The 19,661-nt window shown below is 38.0% G+C and overlaps 1 long non-coding RNA gene across 1 annotated transcript in view; it reads right to left on the bottom strand.

Annotated features, from left to right (window-relative positions):
- LOC112609968 overlaps positions 1-15,343 on the bottom strand; it is a 32,348-nt gene extending 17,005 nt beyond the window's left edge. Inside the window, exon 1 of the long non-coding RNA XR_003116259.1 lies at positions 15,168-15,343. This is a non-coding gene — a long non-coding RNA (uncharacterized LOC112609968). The remainder of the gene's footprint in view (positions 1-15,167) is intronic.
- Positions 15,344-19,661: the final 4,318 nt, after the last annotated feature.

Here is a 19,661-nt window from a genome sequence, read left to right as displayed (position 1 = left end):
TTTTTAGATGTATGCATTATAACTGTCTTCTTGCATGCTGTGGCTTGCCTTTTTTCTTAATGGTGTTTTTACATTAATAGAATTGTTTAAATATAAAGAAGTCAGGTATGGGGGCTCACACCTGTTATCCCAGCACTTTGGGAGGCAGAGGTGGGTGGGTCTCCTGAGGTCAGGAATTCGACACCAGCCTGGCCAACATGGTGAAACCCTGTCTCTACTAAAAATACAAAAATTAGCCAGGCATGGTGGTAGGCATGCCTGAAGTCCCAGCTACTCAGGATGCTGAGGCAGGAAAATCACTTGAACCCAGGAGGCAGAGGTTTCAGTGAACCAAGATCACGCCATTGCACTCCAGCCTAGGTGACAGAGCAAGAGTCCATCTAAAATAAATAAATAAACAAACAAATAAATATCTCCGTGTTCCCAATCTTTTCATTTATGATTAGTGCCTATTTAAGAAATATTTTCTAACCCCCAAATTCATGAAGATATTCTTTTATATTTTCATCTAAAACCTTTATTTTAAAAAATTTTTTATATTTAGATTTACAAGCCATTGCACATTAATTTTTGTGTATGATGTGAGACAGGTGTCACTAGCATCTCTTTGATTGAAAAGGCCACTTTCTCCACTGAATTGCGGTACCAGTGTCGCTGAAAACCAACTGACTATATGTGTGTGGGCCTTTTTCTGGACTCTCTATACTGTTCAATTTACTTGTCTAGCCTTGCACCAATACCATACTCCCTTAATTACTGTTTTTACTATGAATCTTAAAATCTTATTAAGTGCTGCAATTTCATCTTTTTTTTTTCAAAATTGTCTTGGCAATTCTATGAGTTTTATATTTCCATATACACTTTAGAAAAAGCTTGTCAATTTCCACAAAGAAAAAATTTATTGGTATTTGATCAGGATTGCATTGAATCTACAGTTCAGTTAGGGTAGACTTGAGATTTTAACAAAACTGAATTCCTAATCCATAAATATGGCAAATTTTTCTATTAATCTCCAATTACTTTAGACACATTGATTTTCTCTTAGCAATATTGTATATTTTTAAGTCTTACAAAATTTGTATTAAGTTTCTTTCTAGATATTTGGTAATTTTACAGCTATAAGTAATTTTAAGTGGTAATGTAAATTTATTTTTGTTTCCATTTGTTTACCTCTAATGCATAGAAATACTTGAATTTTTATATTGACCTTGTGGTCAGTGTTCTGTCAAGCTTCACTCATTATTCCTAGCGGCTTTTTTTGCAGTTTAAAAATTGTCTACATTTCTAATTACTTCATCTGTGAATCTTTTTCTGTCACTTTTGCTTATTTACTGGGTGATTTCCTTAGCTTTATTTTCCATGAACTTTTAGCTTTTGTTTTTAACTTTGAGACCCTATCACTTCTCTTTAAAAGCTTTTTCTCATCCTTTGATTTTATTTTTTTAGAATATCTTGCTCTTGCTTTGTGAATACAGTGAAACCTCAAATTAATCAAGTTATATTATCTTTATGTTGCTTTTGTTTTCTGATTTTTCCTCTATGATAAGTTTTATGTTTTTTGAAAAAAATCTTTCTTTTTCATGCCACTTTTTTTATATACCTAGTAATCCTTACTTGTTTATTTATATTTAGGAAATAACTGCTTGGCTAATAAGTATCTCCTCTGCTGCTATGTCTCTTTTTCCTTCAGTCTGTCTTTTGGATGAGAATATTCCTGGCTGCCAGCTGGAGACAGAGCAGAACATGTCAGCTGGTCAGCTTTCCTCTGCTTCAGTGAAGAAGGCAAAGCTCTCAGACTGTTGCCCTTTCTTCTGTAAGAATGTAATGAGAAGGACTTAAACCTGTGATGCCAACATCTACACTAGGCATATTTCAAATACTTCATTCAAGTTCCTTAGCAATAGTAGCATCGCTGCCTGTGCCAGGTAGGGGAGATTGGGAGGAACTATTCCTTATGAACACTCCTTTAGGGAATGCTCTTGTGTTTTCCTCATTTCTAACAGTTTGATCTCTCAAACATATGTACTGCCATTTCTCTGAAGCTCCCTTGTAGCATATGCTGAGCAGTGACTCTCATGCACTGTCTTCCCTCAACATGCTCTACCTAATGTGCTTTCATAGGTATGTTTATTACCTGGTGGTCACTAACCTCCTTATCTATCTTGCTTTGCTTTTGTGTCTATTCTTATATAAATACTAGTATATGTTTGTGTGTGTGTTAGTGTGAACACACACAAGTATATATATGCATATATAGTGCATATTTTATATGTGTAAAAGTATATATGAGGAATATATACAATATTCAGATTTTATATATGTGTGTCTATGTACGTGTGTGTATATATGTATATATGTGTAATTTTTTTATTGGCTACTTGAGAAGAACACAAGTGTAACATAAATCTGCTATCTTGAAGCAGTCTTGAATTTTTTTTTTTTTTTTTTTTTTTTTTTGCGTAGTACACAGTCAAACTACAAGTTTAATCTTCTTAACATTGGAATCCTATGGTTTATCATTGTTGTTAGACAATTCTACATGGATCTCATGTTTATGCACAAGGATATTTGTCTAATGAAGAGCCTTGGAAAATAGAGATAGTCTTCTTCTGGAGAAATGGACAGATTTGTTTGCTGTCCAAGATAATAAAGAGAATGCTTATCACCAGGGCAAAAGTTAGGAAGATTTACTAGCCACCTATTATAAAAGATTGGGATTTTCTAAGCTCAATCCCTCAAACTAACCTTCAAGTGGACAGCATCTCCCTGGACTGTTCTGCATCTCTCAGGGGGACTTCAGGGGCAAGGGGAATCACACAAATATGAAGCTCTGCTATCTGCTGTGTCATGCGTAATAAAGTTCTTTGTCTCTGACCCAAGAAACTTGTGTCTTCTACCAGAATTCATGATATTTACATCAGGCTAACTAGCTATTTTGCAAACAGAGTGCAATTTAAGAAGTACATATTGTATACAGGACAGAATATAGAAGGTGGAATTAGTGGTTTCAACTTGTATTATACTAAATCTTGGTATCTTGGCTAGTCTCAAAGATACCAAGATTTAGTATAAAACAAGTTGAAACCACTAATTCCACCTTCTAAACTTTGGTTGCTATCATTTTGTTTGATCTTGAGAATTTATTGTAACCTTGACATTCACATTCAATCTCTTTTACAGTCATTTTAGAGGGTTTCTAGAGAAATTAGAACTAAACAGATATATTCAAGCTACCATTATTAACTGAAGTCCTACATAAATGCTGTGAATTTTACATCTTAAACTACAAAAAATGGAAATAGAAACTATTAAAAATTTATTTCAAGCCATGAAAGCTGAAGATGTATGCAGAGAAAGACTTTTTTAAAATTATACATTTTTCACATTTCTGTGAAGCTTTAGTGGTCTTGTCACTTACTGACATTACTTTAGTCTGTTCATTGTTGCTTAAACTCATACAAACTAGTTTGAAATGTTAGTATTTAAGGGAAAAAAAAAGGAAAGCATAGGAACAAAACCCAAAAAACTAAATATGTTAAAAGTGGTTTTGTCTGAGTGAAGGAAATAACTTGGGGTGATATTTCCCTATAGTTTTCCAAATTTTTCTATATGCATAGTTTTCAATCATAAAATGTTACAAATTTAATTTTAAGAGTGGGTTAGTAAAGAAGAGACAATTATAAAAATTCAACCTGAGATCAAACACTCACCTAAACCAGTGTCTGGGGAATATAAAATGGTTAATTTAGGCAAAGACCAATTTCCTGCACCATCTTGCCCTCTAACACTTAAATGAAAATTTGTGTTTGCAATATTGACATGAAGGCCCTAAAAATCCTCAGACAACAAAGAAAGATATAGCTATGCTTGCAACATGGGAATTTGCTAAGGGCGTTTTGTAAGGATTATTCAAAAAGTGTTGTAATAATGATTTTCTGACTAACCTGCAATTAACCACAACATTAAGTTAACCCAAGTGTTGCAGTTCCTTCAGAGTTCTGCATAATTACAATCTTCCCACTGTTTCATACTTACCTCCCTAGGATTTTTTTTCCTAGGGAGTTATTCTATATATTAAATAACCAAACATAGCCCAGTCATTCAAAGCTGAACTTCTTTCCATAATTAAAAAAGTGCTTTAAAAAAACAGCTTCTTTCTGTACTTAAAATAACTGGCTACATGGGAATCTGGCAGAGGACATGTCCCAGTGTCCTGGGCTCATTGAATTACTGTGACCCCAGGAGGTACCTTTTTCTTTCTATCATTTTGGAATTCTGATTTTTTAAAATTTTATATTAATTTACTGCTTTAAAAGCACCAGCGATATTCTTGTATATCTGTCCCAATCAAAATCTTAATATGTGAGCAGCACTTTGCAAGACACAACAGAGGACATACAGAAGAATATAAATTCTATCTTTGAGCTTACCATTCAGAAGCAGAAACCAGATGTAAATATAGCAAACCTTTAAAAAAAAAAAAAAAAAAGCACGCTGAAGTCTGGACGTGGTGGCTCACGCCTGTAATCCCAGCACTTTGGGAAGCTGAGGTGGGTAGATCACGAGTTCAGAAGATTGAGGTCAGAAGATCGAGGTCATCCTGGCTAACACGGTTCACCCTGTCTGTACGAAAAATACAAAAAATTAGCAAGGTGTGGTGGCACATGCCTGTAATCCCAGCTACTTGGGAGGCTGAGGCAGGAGAATCGCTTGAACCCGGGAGGCGGAGGTTACATTCAGCCGAGACGGTACCATTGCACTCCAGCCTGGGGGACAGAGCAAGACTCCATCTCAAAAAATAAAAATAAAGAAAAGCACACTGATGATTTGTAATAGGACCCTTACACAGGAGGAGGAACTGTGTGGGATGGCAGAGTGTAAATGCCCAGGGGAATCAGAATATACAGTCAGGAATTTGAACTATACCCAGCTTTTTGTGGAATGGTGATAAAGGCTCCAGCTTGAGACAAAGTGATTCAGATGTGTCTGGGGACATCTGGCAAAAAAGCAGTGTCAGCACCCAGAATCTTGTCTGCATAAAGACTGAGAAAGTTTCTGGAAGAGAACTGGTCCTGAGAATGATCCAGGAAAGATTAGGTTGACTCAGTAAAAAAGTCTATGTCATGGGATGAGGAAGATGATTCTGAACACAGCAAGTCTGAGATTCATCCTTACCTTAATTCCAGTTCAGCTTAGTCTGAGTGTGATGGGAAGCAGAGAGTTCTAAGTAAATGCTGAAGCAGTTTTACTTTGTGACATCAGCAACTCTGCATTGGGATTCCCTCTAGCAGAACTTAACAGAAAGAAAAAGTCTCCCCTGACCACTTTTCCATAGGGTATAAATCATCACACAGCTTTGGTGCCCTGAAGTCACAGCCTGGTTCCTGGCAGAGCTGGCACTGTGTCTGCCATGCCTTGCCAACTGCCTGAGGGTGGTCAGTCAGGAGAAAAGGCCATGTCTTATGGGTCAGTCACAGAGACAAGGGACCTGACAATGGAATAGAGGCAGCTTCTGGAGCAGGCTTTTAAACCCTGCACAGCATTAGCAGCAGCCATGGGGAGACGGCTGAACCAGTCAAATGTCAAGCCTGGAATAGCAGAAATGTACCAGCCATGCCCCAACTTAAAAACAGCTGTGTCCCACAACAGAAGATCCAACTTATCTGTGGCCATGTGAGAATGTAGGGAAAAACCCTCTGTAGGGGAAAAACTTCCAGGGGTTGAGGGGACCTGTGTCAGCATAAGAGGACATGTGATAGTGACATTTGAGTCTTTAATGTTAGCATGCCTCACAGCCATCTGCAAGAAGGAGAGATCTTGAGAAATCTGGGCTATACAATTAGTCATTTCTCAATGCAAGTATAGGAAAGACAGCCTTTAGCTTTGGTGTTCAATATTAGGTTTATAACAAAGCTAAAAATAGGCATGTGTACAAAAATAGTGTCTAAATGCCCCATGTTGATTATCTATTATACAAGCAGCCTTAGAGACTCACAATACTAAGATGTTACAATGACAGAAATCAAGTAGACCAGCCCTCTGATGTTCAAGTATGAGAGTGAGACCCAGAAGAAAGAAAGTCAAGCACTGACTGGTGGTGGAACAGGAAGAAGAACAGAAATCTTCTGACTTTCAGCCCAGGGATCTTTGCATGACACTATAAGGACTCAGGGAGACCAAATGAGAAATAAGCCTGGCCATTTGATTCTAGCAAGTGTTAGCAAATAAATCTTTAGCCATTCTGTACAAATAAAAACAAAGTGGGGAATTTGTGTAAGAATGGTTAAGATGCTCTTTCCTGCAATGTGAATATGTTTAGATATACATTTCTATTGTAAATACCAGGCTTGGTTTCTGGAATAATGCCTTAAAAATTAGAAACACCATTAGAATTAGATTCAGAACAGAAAAAGTTTGCACAACTTTTTGTTTTCTCTAAGGAATGGATGAAGAAAACATGGGGGGTGGGGAATGAAGAAGAGAGGCGTGCAAGCAAAAACAAGAACCAGTATGAGGAATGAAAATATAAGAGGAAGTAAGTAGAGGAGAAAGAGCCACATGAGAATCCTGGAGTGTCTACATGAATGAGACAGGTGGGTAGAACTCCATTCAGAGGACATTGAACATGACGTTCATCTGTTTTAACTGGTGTGATTTACTTGACATAAGTGACAGCCCGAAACGGAAATAATAATCATCTGTCAAACAATTCGTTTGACTGTTTCTTGACTGTCCTGCCTGTTGTTTTCTTTTTTTAACCTAACCTGCCTGTTTCCTTGACCAGTCAAGTCAAAACAGACAACCCGATGTGTACATGTTAACACAGGCTCTCTCTCGAGTTAATGTCTCAGAAGTCTGAGTCATTGCCCTGAGAACCCCTGATTCTAACTATTCTCTTCTTCTAAATTAGAATGGGATGGCCTCTGTTTATATTTTCATTAAATAGAACCACATGATTGCAATCTTGCCACTGGGGGTTGTTAGCAGAGAATTTATTAGCATAAGCCAGTATCCTTGACTGCAGGGCTGCTTGGGTTGCTGGAGTACACCCTTGATTTGCTATTTTTCCTCAAGAGTTCCACTTTAGTAGGTTTCTCCTAGGGGCCTGTGTCTGTATATTGAAGGAGAAAAGAAAAATATGAGTACATCCTTTACATGATCCAGCTGTCTCTGCTACTCCAACCCTCTCTGCTGCATTATCAGAGCTTTCCACGTGAAGTCTGAAGTCTCCACAAAGGAAAAGTAAAAGATTCGCTTTCACTTATCCTGTGAAAATATAATGGACATATTCCTGGGAAGTGGCAGTGGCTTACTAGGTCTCTGGTCCTTTTTCACGTGTAATAATCAAGTTAGAAATTTTCTTAAGGTGTCTTCCTTTTACTTAAAAGGTTGTCTCCTCCGAACTCTCATATACCCTTTGAGGCCCAGCTTAGATGCCACCACCTCCATGATGTTCTCCTCGATTCTTCCCACCCCATCTGAAAACCCACACTTTTTGGATTTGTGTTTCCCTTCTCTGTGTCCTTAGACTCCACTTCTCCATTCCCTGCTTTGTATCATGCTGATGGCATCTACAAATGTGTCAGCTCCCTGCTGCTGGCAATTATGTTTTAACCATCATCATGTTTCTAATAGAGTAATGAATGTTAACTCAAATTGAACTAGCAGAAGGCTAATGGGAAAAGTCTGAGGATGAGGCGAGGAGAAAGGGGGGAGAGGTTATTGGTAGTTGAAAAGAATGTAGAGGGAGAAAGAGGAAAAGACAAGATTGTTTGGTATTACCATGGAAGAGGGTACAGGGTGCTGGAAGGAGCTTGCAGGATAAGACAAGGGGAAGCTCAGAAGGAGGATCACTAAGATGAAGGCAGAACAGAAAGTGGTCAGAAGTCAGTGAAGTGCTGCAGTTAGAGAAAATGTCATCATAATGGTGTGGACAGTAGTTCCTTCCTTGTGGGAAGGGGAGGAAGGTGAGGAGGGCAGGGAAGGGTAATCCTCTCATCCCAGGCTGCCTCTCCTTCCCATTTCTTCCAGAAGTCTGCCATGTTGCCCAGGCTTACTAGCCTCTGTGACACCTTGTTATTCTGTCACCAGTCCTCATGCAGAGGTTTAAGTCTATTCTTCTCTCCATAGCTCCAGCACCAGAGGAATTCTGAGATTAAATTCCCTGAGTCAGCTCCGTCTTTCAGGTGTAGCTAAAACGTGATTGTCCTTAGATTACAGAAGTGTGCAGTTAACATGTATGTGTGGTCTTACTTTTCATCTATGATATAGATATATACACATGACATACAGGGGTGAGATTTTTGACTTTCTATATCCCTTCTCTTATAATCAGGTAATCAAATTCGTTATGAAACCTCAGAAAGGATGTTGAGTCTTCAATAACACTGGGGAGGAAGATGTGCTGTTCAGAAGCAAGAAGTGTTGACAGTGTAAACAACAGGCCAATTCCTGGGGTCCTAGGAAGAAAATAAAAAGATAACAAAGAGCAGCCTGTACCAAGAAATCGTCTTTGAGGGTTAATATGGAATAAAAGGTCTTCCCATCCTAAAGAGGCCATCCCTTGATCCCACCCCTCAGTAGTCTCTGTTCTTACTACTTCATTGCCTCCTAACCTCCCAGCCACTTTCCCAAAATTGGAACCACAACGTGGAATTTGGATTGTGGGTAGTCCCTGATCCTCTTGCTGACAAGGTGTAGGAAGGAAACAGAGGGCGAATCTGTGATTCTGTTCTTTCAGTAAAAGGTGAAAGTCATTTTTAAGATATTTCATAGGCATTATCTTATCTGATTCCTGCAACAATAACCCAGTGAAGACAAAAAGCAACTTTTGTAATCTGCCTTTCTCCATTCAGTTAAAGAAACTCAGAGCCTAAAGGAGTTCTGAGAATTTTCTAAAATCACTCAACTAGTGAGAAGCCAGCCTGGCCTTCTACTACCAAAGGTAGTGAGGCTTTCACCACCTCTTCCTACTTCTTGGTTCACTGATGATGGTTCTATGCTATTAAGATGGAAACTATTTATTGGGTACATTATGGGTCCAACAGGCTTTTGTGAACTGGGCTGACCTGGGGAAGTAACTATCAAACATGACTTTGTTTCATTGGAAAAATTTGTTCTGGGTTCTAAACAGCTGATTTACATACAATATTTTAGTACACAGCTCATTTTAAATTGAGGACTGCTTGTACTAAGCTTCTAACTTCTAAGGATAGAAAGATAGTCCCTTTTATTTTTCCTGTTCTGCTTTTGGAAACTACCAACAAGGGTGCCAATTAGCACCAGATGGGACAGGGACTGTGTGATGTGGAACTCCGACCACTGGGAACTGGAACAAGTCCACTAATGTATTAAGCAATCGAAGAGCCAGAGGTTGGGCAGGCTTCAAATTTGGCACAATGTAAAGTTTGGATTTGCAAAGGCCCAGCTTTATACACAGAATATATCCCTTCTCGACTCACTGCCTATGAACACTAGCAAGGGGAATGGGAATTTAGAACTCTAATATCTTCGAGCCTGTAGACTTTTATTTGCACATTGCCTTTCACTCTGTATCTTTTCTCCATTTTGAACTTGAGCAAATCTTTATGGAATAATTAAGAGGAGGTGTAAATGCTTGTTTATCTTGAAAACTTGGGTTTTAAGTCTATAATTCTTACTTAGCTGTGTTTACTTTCTGGATATCTTGATTTTTGAAATTATAACTTTGCATATGTCCAAAGTCAAAGTCAAGAGTAGAAATGAAACATCAGGTTAACTCATACTCAAAGGTAATTGAGATTTAAATGGTACGTGTTTACTAAAAACATAGATAAGTGAAGCAACATGGAAATTTCTGTCAATATTATTCAGATAAATGTCATTTTTTCTCCTCATTTAGCCAGCCATGTGCCTTCAATGCAAATTTGGCTTGCTGAGTTTTGTCACTTACCACTCACGCTGTAATTCATCAGCTTTCCCAGGCAGTGATCTAAATCACCTTGAAGACAGTTGAACACAAGATAAATTGAATGCAGTTTTACCTCAGCTTCATACAGCCTGTATTTAATAGAAATGAAGTTAGGTTTCGCCTATAAAATTAGTGGGTTAGATCTGAGCACTACTTTCCAACTTTTTTTCTTATTATGCCACATATGGAAAATGATATTATTTAATAGCGCTCACTGGTCTAAAGAGAGAGATAAGATAGCTCATGGCTAGGGGAAAGTGACTGAGGGCTGGAGGTACCCAGATTCTACCCAGCCAAAACAGGACTGGGGGATCAATACCTCAGCACACCTGGATTAGTAGCACAATGTGTTCACATCTACCACTGGGAACACCAGGTTGGAAGTTCTGGAGTAAAACATATTTAAGGACTCTTTGGAGATTCTATGACTTCTTTATATATAATTTCCTGGGACTTGACCACTGATGTGTGATTTGGGTATTATGGTTCAAAACCTTCTAAATCATAAACTGATCCCAGAATGTTTGACTCTTAGTTAACAGCATGGATAAGGCCCCTAATTCAGGGATGACCAACTGTCCCAGTCTGACCAAGAATGAGGGGTTTCCCATGACATGAGACTGTCAGTGCTAAAACTAGGGCAGTCCTGTATAAACCAGGGCAGTTGATATCCTACCTACAATGTATTAAAATCCTTTATTAAGGAAACAAAGAAAAGAGAAGCCAGGGTTTCTGCTTTCAGGGGCTTGATGTTTGTTGTAGTCTTTCTTCCCTGGCCATTGGAACCAGAGGCAGCACCCCTGTGAATTGGTCATAGAGTCCAGGTCATCTATGGTTTAAAAAGCAGAAGGCTATGATTTTTCTTATAAAATGTTTTCCTTTGTAGAGTTGTTTTTGCCAGTTCCAAGAGGAAATAGTGGGCTGAAATCAAGAGGCATGACTGGATGACTAGTACTAAGCAAATGATTCGTGCAAAGATTTCATTGGAAACATTCAGACTCATAACAATAGTAGTTCTGACATGACTACCTCTTGCCTGAGAAACTCATAAACATGGCCTCTAGGCTATACTTTTTTTCAGCAGCTGCTGATTCTTTAATTTAATTATAAGCTACAAGTAAGCTTCTTAAAGAGGCAATGTCTATAGCAAACAGTGTTCAGAGGACACTCTGTTCACAAATTTTATGACAGTCAGCACTGTTGCAATTACATGTTCTAATATGAGATGGGTGGACTGGTGTGGGAGAAATAAGAGCCACCATTCTCCTCCTCCCCCACCCAGACTTAAACCAAAATTGTTTTTGAGGTTCAAAAATATTCACATGACAGCTTTCTATGTTTGGCTGGAGCAGACTAAACTGCAATGCCAAGAAAATGGTTTCTTCTATCTTTAATTCTAATACATATGTCACAGGACCTAAGGGGTGCTCCAGTGCTGGGTCCTCCCTCTCATGCAGAGCTCCTGTTTCATTGTGTTTATTATGCACTTATGTGCACAGAACCAGGCTTTGCACTGAATGAGAAATGAGTAAGATAACAGTCTTTGCCCTCAATGTACACACCATGTCGTGAGGGAAAAGCCATCAAAGCAAGTAAGTAATTTTTACACAAAGCAGAATAAAAGAAACAGAATAGAAATGTGAAAACTTAAAAAAGGAAGAAATGGCATGTGAGCTGGTGGCATTTGGCAGGGTTCACAATATCAGTGAAAGGGGTGAAATTTGAAGTTCTAGAAACACACAATAGGAAGTTTTTTTCCCTTGCCATTACCCACAAGACTAACACACTCTTGCTTGTCTGAGATCCATGTCACACAGAAGCTCTCTTTTCTGAATGAACGTTGACTTTGAAGTCAGACAGATTTGAGTTTGAATTCCATCTGTGTCAGGCATGAACTGTGTGACTCTAGGAAAATTCGTGTCTCTAAATTGATTTTCTACTTTATAAAAGAGAATAACAAAAACCAGTTTTATAAATGTAGAAGAGGTAAGATATGTACATACAGATCTTATACAAATTGGGCAATTTATGAGAGAGAGAGGGAGAGCTACATGTAGTGGGAAGACTTGTACTGTGGTCTCTCATGGTGTATGGCAGCCCCCAGTTCTTTCATTATTAGAGAAACCAACAATACATTTTAAACTTACGGTGAATTAGATGCATTAGAATCTCAGATTCTAAGAAAGAAATCCTTAGAATTGAGCTAGACTCATTGTTTTAGTATTAATGTCTTTTTCTGCAGGAGATGGTGGAGTTAAAGATGCTGCAAGAAAGGAAGGGAGAAGATGTGTAAGTATGTGGACAGCCAAAACCTGACAAAAAAAGAATGAATATAGTTCAGAAAAAGACGCATGTTTCATGTCCTATCTTCCAGTAAAAAGTAGTACATATTTCTCTTTTACATGTGTTTTATTATGTCTTTGGTTACTGATATTTGATCAAATGTAAACAAAATATTCATTGGACATACCAAGCATCACTTATAATGATGCAGCTTTATTCTTGTGTAGAAATTGTTGGAGGGACTTGCAATATGGTTTTGCAACATGTGTAACATTTTGGCACATACCAGTGATAATTTGCAATGATTTTTCCCCTTCATGAATATATTCCAGATATTCATTTGAGACTCTAATATGAGGAGATCAACTTAGGTAAGCCAGTGGTTCAGGGTTAGCAGGTTGGATGTGATTATCTCCAAAAGTCAACTCCCCACTCCTGCTTCCTTTAGCCATCTTTTCCACTGCTTATTTCTTCTTACCGTTAGTAATATTTTTTCCCTAATACCTATTTCAGCTTTTCTTCCTCAATAACTAGATGTCTTCAGTAAAGGAAAAAAACCACACTCCCTCTTAAACTACAAAGATAGTATTTTTCCCCCTTTTATACTCAAATAAGAAGAGGAGCCATACAAGGAGTAGAGCTTGGTGGAGGACAGAAGAGATGCAGAGGAAGAAAAGAGAAGGGCAAGCATGGTCTCTGTTTCCCTCCTTTTGTTGGCCCACATACTGTTTTCTCCTCCAAGTCTCTGACTAATTACAAATTCACTGTGGGAGGCTGTTGCTCTTTCCACCTGGTTTCCATTGCATGGGAAAGAGATCAGTGCCCAAAACACATTTCAGTGCCTGACATGGAAATGCCAAGAGTTGAGACAACCTACTGAGCAATATTGATAGATAAGCAACAGTCACATCTCTATCAAGTCATTTTTTTTTAAATATCTACATCAATTTCCTTTTGCTAGATGAGTCAAATGCTTACAACTCTAGTTCTCTCATACTTGGCAGAGTAACACTACATTTTTTTTTTCTGGTTAAGAATTCTATGATCTTCAGCAAATTTGCTTGTTCTGTCACTGGCTCCATTTCTTTGGGATTTTTCTCTAAAATTATCACAGTGTTCACTGCCCTCAGTTTCGATGTTGGGTACAATAGGTCTATTATTTTTATGCAATGCTAAAATTTCTTTTTAAAAACCTCTGGGAAATTAACAACTGAATACATCAAATGTGTGGAGAAGGTAACCTACATCCATTCATTCATTTGTTTATTCGTTTACACAACAATATTTAGTTAGCTCCTACTACGTAACCAGCACTGTATGGGCAGTGGGGATACAGCAATGAAGAAAAAGAAAAAATAAATAAATAAAAGACAAAATCCTCTCTATCATGAATTTTACAATGAATATTCTGTGACGAGAGAGACAAAATACAGAACATAATAAACAATTGTATTACACAATACTTCAGAGAACTGTACTTAGGTTAACAGAGATGACAGGTGCTGGATGACAGGAGTAGGATTTTTTATAGAATGATCATGGGCATCTGAGAAGGTGATATTGAGGAAAGAATTAAAAGAGGTTAAAGAGCAAACCCAATGGATAGAAAGTAATACTACTATGGGCAAACACCCTGAAGTGGAACATGGTTGTGAGATGATACCAGGTGCGCTGGCTGACTATATTATCTTGGGCTGTATGGAGTCAGGAACATGATTTTACCATAGCACTTGAAAATCAAGCTAATAAAAACATGTTCAAATAAAATATTACTCTATTTCCTTCATGTTAGGCTCAGAAAAATTTTACGCTAAGTGAGATCAGCGTTCCCTCCTTTCAGACTTATCCATTGGTACTACAGAAATACTGTAAACAATATAACTACAGAGCAAGTGTTATGATTGTTCAAAAACATAAATGTTGTTTTGCATTGTAATATAATGAATACACACTGAGTTGTTTGCTTTTGGAAAAAGGTAAATGTTGGAATACATTCTATAAACATTGTTTAAGTTATATTATAAAGTTACATTTTATAGGCAGTTTTACTGGTCTTATAGCCATCAGCCAAAAATCTCAGGTGCTTAGGTCGGTGGAAAAATAAGCTACTGTCTGTAGGGTTTTCAATAAAACAGTCAAAAAAGAGGTTGATGTTAAAGAAAAACTAACATAGAAACTAATATTATTTTAGAGATCCATTTTTTTCTGTTTTACTTTATATTATTCACATTAAAATACTTTATAGTTTTGTTTCTCTCAAAGGATTTAGGTTTTTTCCAAAACCACAACTTGGTCTTCAAAGTTGGGTTTAAATTAAGATTGAAAAAAATATTTTTTAAACTCTTGTAATTTCTAATTATTTTTAATCAAGTCTGACATTTTGCTTATCTATATTTTTTTTTAAAAAACTCAATTCATCCACCTAACAAAAAACTACTTGTACTCAAAAGCTATTGAAATAAAATTTTCTTTAAAAATCTCAAAAAAGACATTAATGATAGCAGAAAGGGACTCTTGAATCACCAACAGAAGGAGAACTTACATTTTCAAAGGGGGCTATAAGTAAAACTGATATAGTCATCTTTTTCCAAAACATAGTAGGAGTATAAATTGCAAATAATTAAATTGGGTTTCTAGGCTGAATGATAACTTTTGAGAGCTGACATCTGATCACTGAGCTCACCTATTCAAATAAACGTAGTATTAGTTGGTCTGTTTTTCTTTCATTATATTTAAAGCTAGGAAAATCTAGATGGAATAACCAGTCTCTCTCACTGACAACTTTGTATTTTTCTGCTGCAAATGAGCTCAATTTTCTTTAATCATTTTTTATGTGTTTAAACAAACTCTAAATAAGCTTTATATTTTTAAACATTGACATATACATACCCTTATACACCTAACCCAAGAGAAGATAAAATTAAATTTTAGTAACCTTCTTTATTGAAGCCAACATGGAGTGCCTCCTTCTTCTCCCACAGCAATGTCACGAGGAGAATGAGAGCCTCCACAAGATCTGCCCCGAAAGTCTTCTCATCTCTCCACTTCATGAGCCTTACCCCTCTGAGTACCATGTTCTTAAAGTTTCACAAGGGAGCTGGGGCTCGTTTGCTGAAGGAAATCCATACAAGCATGACATTAGCATGTCAGTTTTATCACGATAATCCTCACCAGGACTTCTCTGGGACAATTACCAAAATGTTCTCAGAGAATAAAGAGAAGCAGGAAGATCATGAGAGCAGACTGGGGAGTGTGATGACTGAACCAGTAAAATCACGCTAGAGAAAGAGGACCAAAGAGAAAAGTGCACATCAACAGCAAACACTCTCATTCACTTAGACCCGTCATCATGGAGGCTGAAGGACTTTCTGGGCTTGGTCTCAAAGAAGACTGGAGAAATTAAGGCTGGTAGGCACCTGTTTTAGCTAACTAGATACAAACTTGTAAAAATGTTAAACCAAAAAAAAAATGAGTCTTCCTCCACCACAACCCCAGACCACATTCACAGAAATAACTACTGTTCACTATAACAGTAGCTACATCTATAGAATATTGGTATTCTATGCCTATGCAAAGAAGGCATGTGTGTGTGTGTGTGTGTGTGTGTATAATATACAAGATATGTACATAAATATATATACTTCACGTATATGGGTTCATATATATTCATCTGATATCTAGCTAGCTAGCTAGCTATAGATGTGAAGTATACCCATACCACCCATTGCTGGTGTTATTCTAAAATGACTGTCTCAGAGTTTGTACACATTCTTCTTCGGATTATCTGTATTGCACTAGGGGGGTTGATGGAGAGGGAAAAGGCATCTAAGATAAGAGCAAATACAGAATTGAGCTTTTCTCCCTTGGGAAGGGGCTGAAGAAATTAATATTAAGAAAATTTCAGAGGATATGATTTCTTAAGAGATAGAAAGTAAAAGCATATACCAGGGGAGAGGAGCAAAACTAACATCTGTGGCTTAGACATGAAATTGTGGCCTTTGCTGATCTCTCTACTGCTCAGGATGCAGGCACATCATCAAAGGCAAGAGATCCAGACTTCCAGGAATGAAACAACAGCAAACAACCAGTGGCTCACCGTGACACTGGAAATGGCTGTGAGGAATGTAGAATGCTGAGAGTCAACTGTCCAATGGGTGAATGTGGGAAAGAACTAAGACAACCCCTCAATTTCCCAAATATGCCAGAGGAAAGCCTCCCTTGGGGAATGGCTGATGCTTGGAATATAGATGCCATGTATAATTATTTAGTTCACAAATTGAGGTCAGTTTGACATTATATCGTAAGCTGTAAGGAGAAGAAATCTTCTTACCTCTCTACATTCCTAATTTGGCTATAAATGTGGTGTGCTGCAGGCAAGTCACATTGGCACATGAGAGCAGACTGTTAAATTCTCAGAAATTTTGTAAACCAGTTGTTAAACACAGGCATCATTAAAAATTAAAGTATATAAACTTTCAAATAAATAAATTTTATCAAAAACAAAAATATATTTTTCAAAACTCAACACTTCCTAATTATTATCATTTTACTACCATCTATGCTCTTGAAGTTATTTTTACCTATTGTATGGGTGTAATGGAAACAATATGTCCACCTCCCTTTCCCTTTGCCTTTAGTTGCATCACATTGATAGCTGGACATTGGCTAAGGTGGAGGCATTAATAACACAAAAACTGGCAAACACCACAAATCAGGACCTCATTTGTTCTGCTGATTGTCTACACCACTGGTTCTCAACCAAGGTGAAGTTCGCCCCTCAAATGCCTAACATTTGGCAATGTCTGGATAAAGTTTTGGTTCTTCCAACTGAGGATTACTACTAGTATCTAGAGGGTAGAGACCATGGATGCTGCTAAATACCCTATAATTCACAGGATAACTGTATTAGTCTGTTCTCACATTGCTAATAAAGACATACTTGAAACTGGATTATTTATAAAGGAAAGAGGTTTAATTGATTCACTGTTTCACATGGCTGGTAGACCTCACAATCATGGCAGAAGGTGAATGAGAAGCAAAGCCACATCTTACATGGCTGCAGGCAAGGCAGCGTGTGCAGCGGAACTCCCATTTATAAAACCATCAAATCTCATGAGACTTATTCCCTATCACGAGCACAGTACGGGGGAAACTGCCCCTATGATTCAATTATCTCCATCTGGCCCTGCCCTTGACACATAAGGATTATTACAGTTCAAGGTGAGATTTGGGTGGGAACACAGCCAAACCATATCAACAACCTCCCATAACAAAGAATTATTCAGCTCCAAATGGCAGTAGTGCTAAGGCTGAGGAACCCTGGTCTAGACCCAATAAAGTGATATGGAAAATGTTAACAGTGCAGATTAAAGTATCATGTCTGTCCTGGTTACATTGGCCTATGTCTGCCCTCCTTTCCTATCATCACAGGCAACTTTAGCTAGCCTTCTGTCTTCAGAATTTTCCAGGCAAAGGCAGGTATAACTTTCTCAATTATCAAATATCCCCAAGCCTAACAGAACCCACCTCAGGTGCTCTGGAGTGATCTCTCACCATGCTTCACTCCTGTACCACAATAGTATCTGACCCATGACTCCACCTGTTGCTCTTGGGACCTTTCTGACTTATTTGGTGGAGGGAGCAACATTAACATTCTCTTTTTCTGTGAATTACCTCCAAATATAGCCTCCTCTAATAAATCTCTGTCTTCTGCCTTCTAGTGTATATTCTGGAATTAACTAATAGGATATGGGTCTCAGGACTAGCTTTGCGATCTCATGGTAAATCTTGGAAGTTTATGTTAAGAGTGTGCATATTTAGAACTCACTGCTCTCAGCTTTGGGGATTCAACTGAAACTTTAAATAACAGAAAAATTCTAAGGCAACAACCCATTCTATATTCTTGAAGAGTCCCATTGCAAGAGCTGGACAAAAGCAGACTCTGTTTATAGAAAACCATTGATCAAAACTGAAACAAGTCTGATGTTCAGTGTGAAACTATACAGCGGACCACCAACCGGGCCTCTAAAGTTGTGCAGCTCCACCTGGGAGTGGCTGATGGGATTCAAACTCTTCAAAGTTCCAAGGGGATTCTCTGACCTTTAGTATTTGGACAGACAGAAAGACATTGTGCAGATAGAAGGCCCATGGATAGAAACCGACTAGGCATGGTGGGTTGGGTTCACTTACTGGAAAATTTAGGCAAACAGATTCAGTGATTCTAATAGGCCAATCAATCATCCACACGAGTAAGAACTTCACACTGGCAGAGGCTAAGTCTGGATGACCTGTTGCATGTGGTCACCTCCCCTTGCCTTCTCCCATGCATTGTCATGGACCTTCAATCAGAGCTTCATGCTCCATCCACCTCAGTCCACACAGAGGTCTCTAACAGCCAAATGTTAGTTTTCTTTGAAGAACCTTAGAAAGTGGCTACTTGCACAAGCTTCTTAAAGTCTAACAAAATCAAATAATTGAAATAGTAGAGAATAAAGTGAGTGGATTCGAAAAATCCACATCCCCCAAGAAAGAAATCCCATGAGTCAACAATCTGAGAAAATGAAAACCAGAACTAAACAAGTAAACACGTTCTTCTTCCTTGTATGCAAAATTTAAGTAGTTTGTCACTTTCTTCCAGAAGGCACTTTACATAGTAGCCTTTGGTAACTGCTGACTTTACAGAGAGATTTATTGGAGGTAGAAAAGCTGTAGTCACTGCCTTGCCAAAGCAGTAAACATAAGAGATTTACTTTCCACAACAATTTACTTTTATATGTTAAAAAATACTTCAGGAAGGATGTACATTCAAAGAATATTTAATGGAAATGAGTAAAAGGCGCTGATTATAAGTTTGGGAACTCAAAAGATACCACATATTAAACAGAAAATTACTGTCAAAAATTGTCCCACATGTGGAACTGTATAAACATAAGTCATTGTAAGTTAAAAACTACCTTATTCCTTGCTACAATAACCAAAAGGGACTCAACAGACATATAAATTTCTTCTTATATGGTGATTACCTCACTGTCACTCCTTTACCTTCCTCTGGAGGTGCCAAAAAAACCAAGGCCAGCTGGGCGCAGTGGCTCATGCCTGTAATCCCAGCACTTTGGGAGGCCGAGGTGGGCAGATCAGGAGGTCAGGAGATTGAGACCATCCTGGCTAACACAGTGAAACCCCGTCTCTACTAAAAATACAAAAATTTAACCGGGTGTGGTGGTGGGCGCCTGTAGTCCCAGCTGCTTGGGAGGCTGAGGCAGGAGAATGGCAAATGAGTTTTTATCAGAGTTATTCCCAAGTGGAATGAGTATGGAATATTATTCAGCAGTAAAAAGGAATGGAGCACTAACACATGCTACAACACAGATAAACTACTAAGTGAAAGAAACCAGGTACAAAAGGCCATATGCTCTATGATTCCATTTAC

Source organism: Theropithecus gelada, chromosome 1 (genome assembly GCF_003255815.1).
Source record: "Theropithecus gelada isolate Dixy chromosome 1, Tgel_1.0, whole genome shotgun sequence".
Taxonomy (NCBI): domain Eukaryota; kingdom Metazoa; phylum Chordata; class Mammalia; order Primates; family Cercopithecidae; genus Theropithecus; species Theropithecus gelada.
The sequence above is the reverse complement of the archived record's forward strand: the minus strand, read 5'-3'. Positions and strand labels throughout refer to the sequence as shown.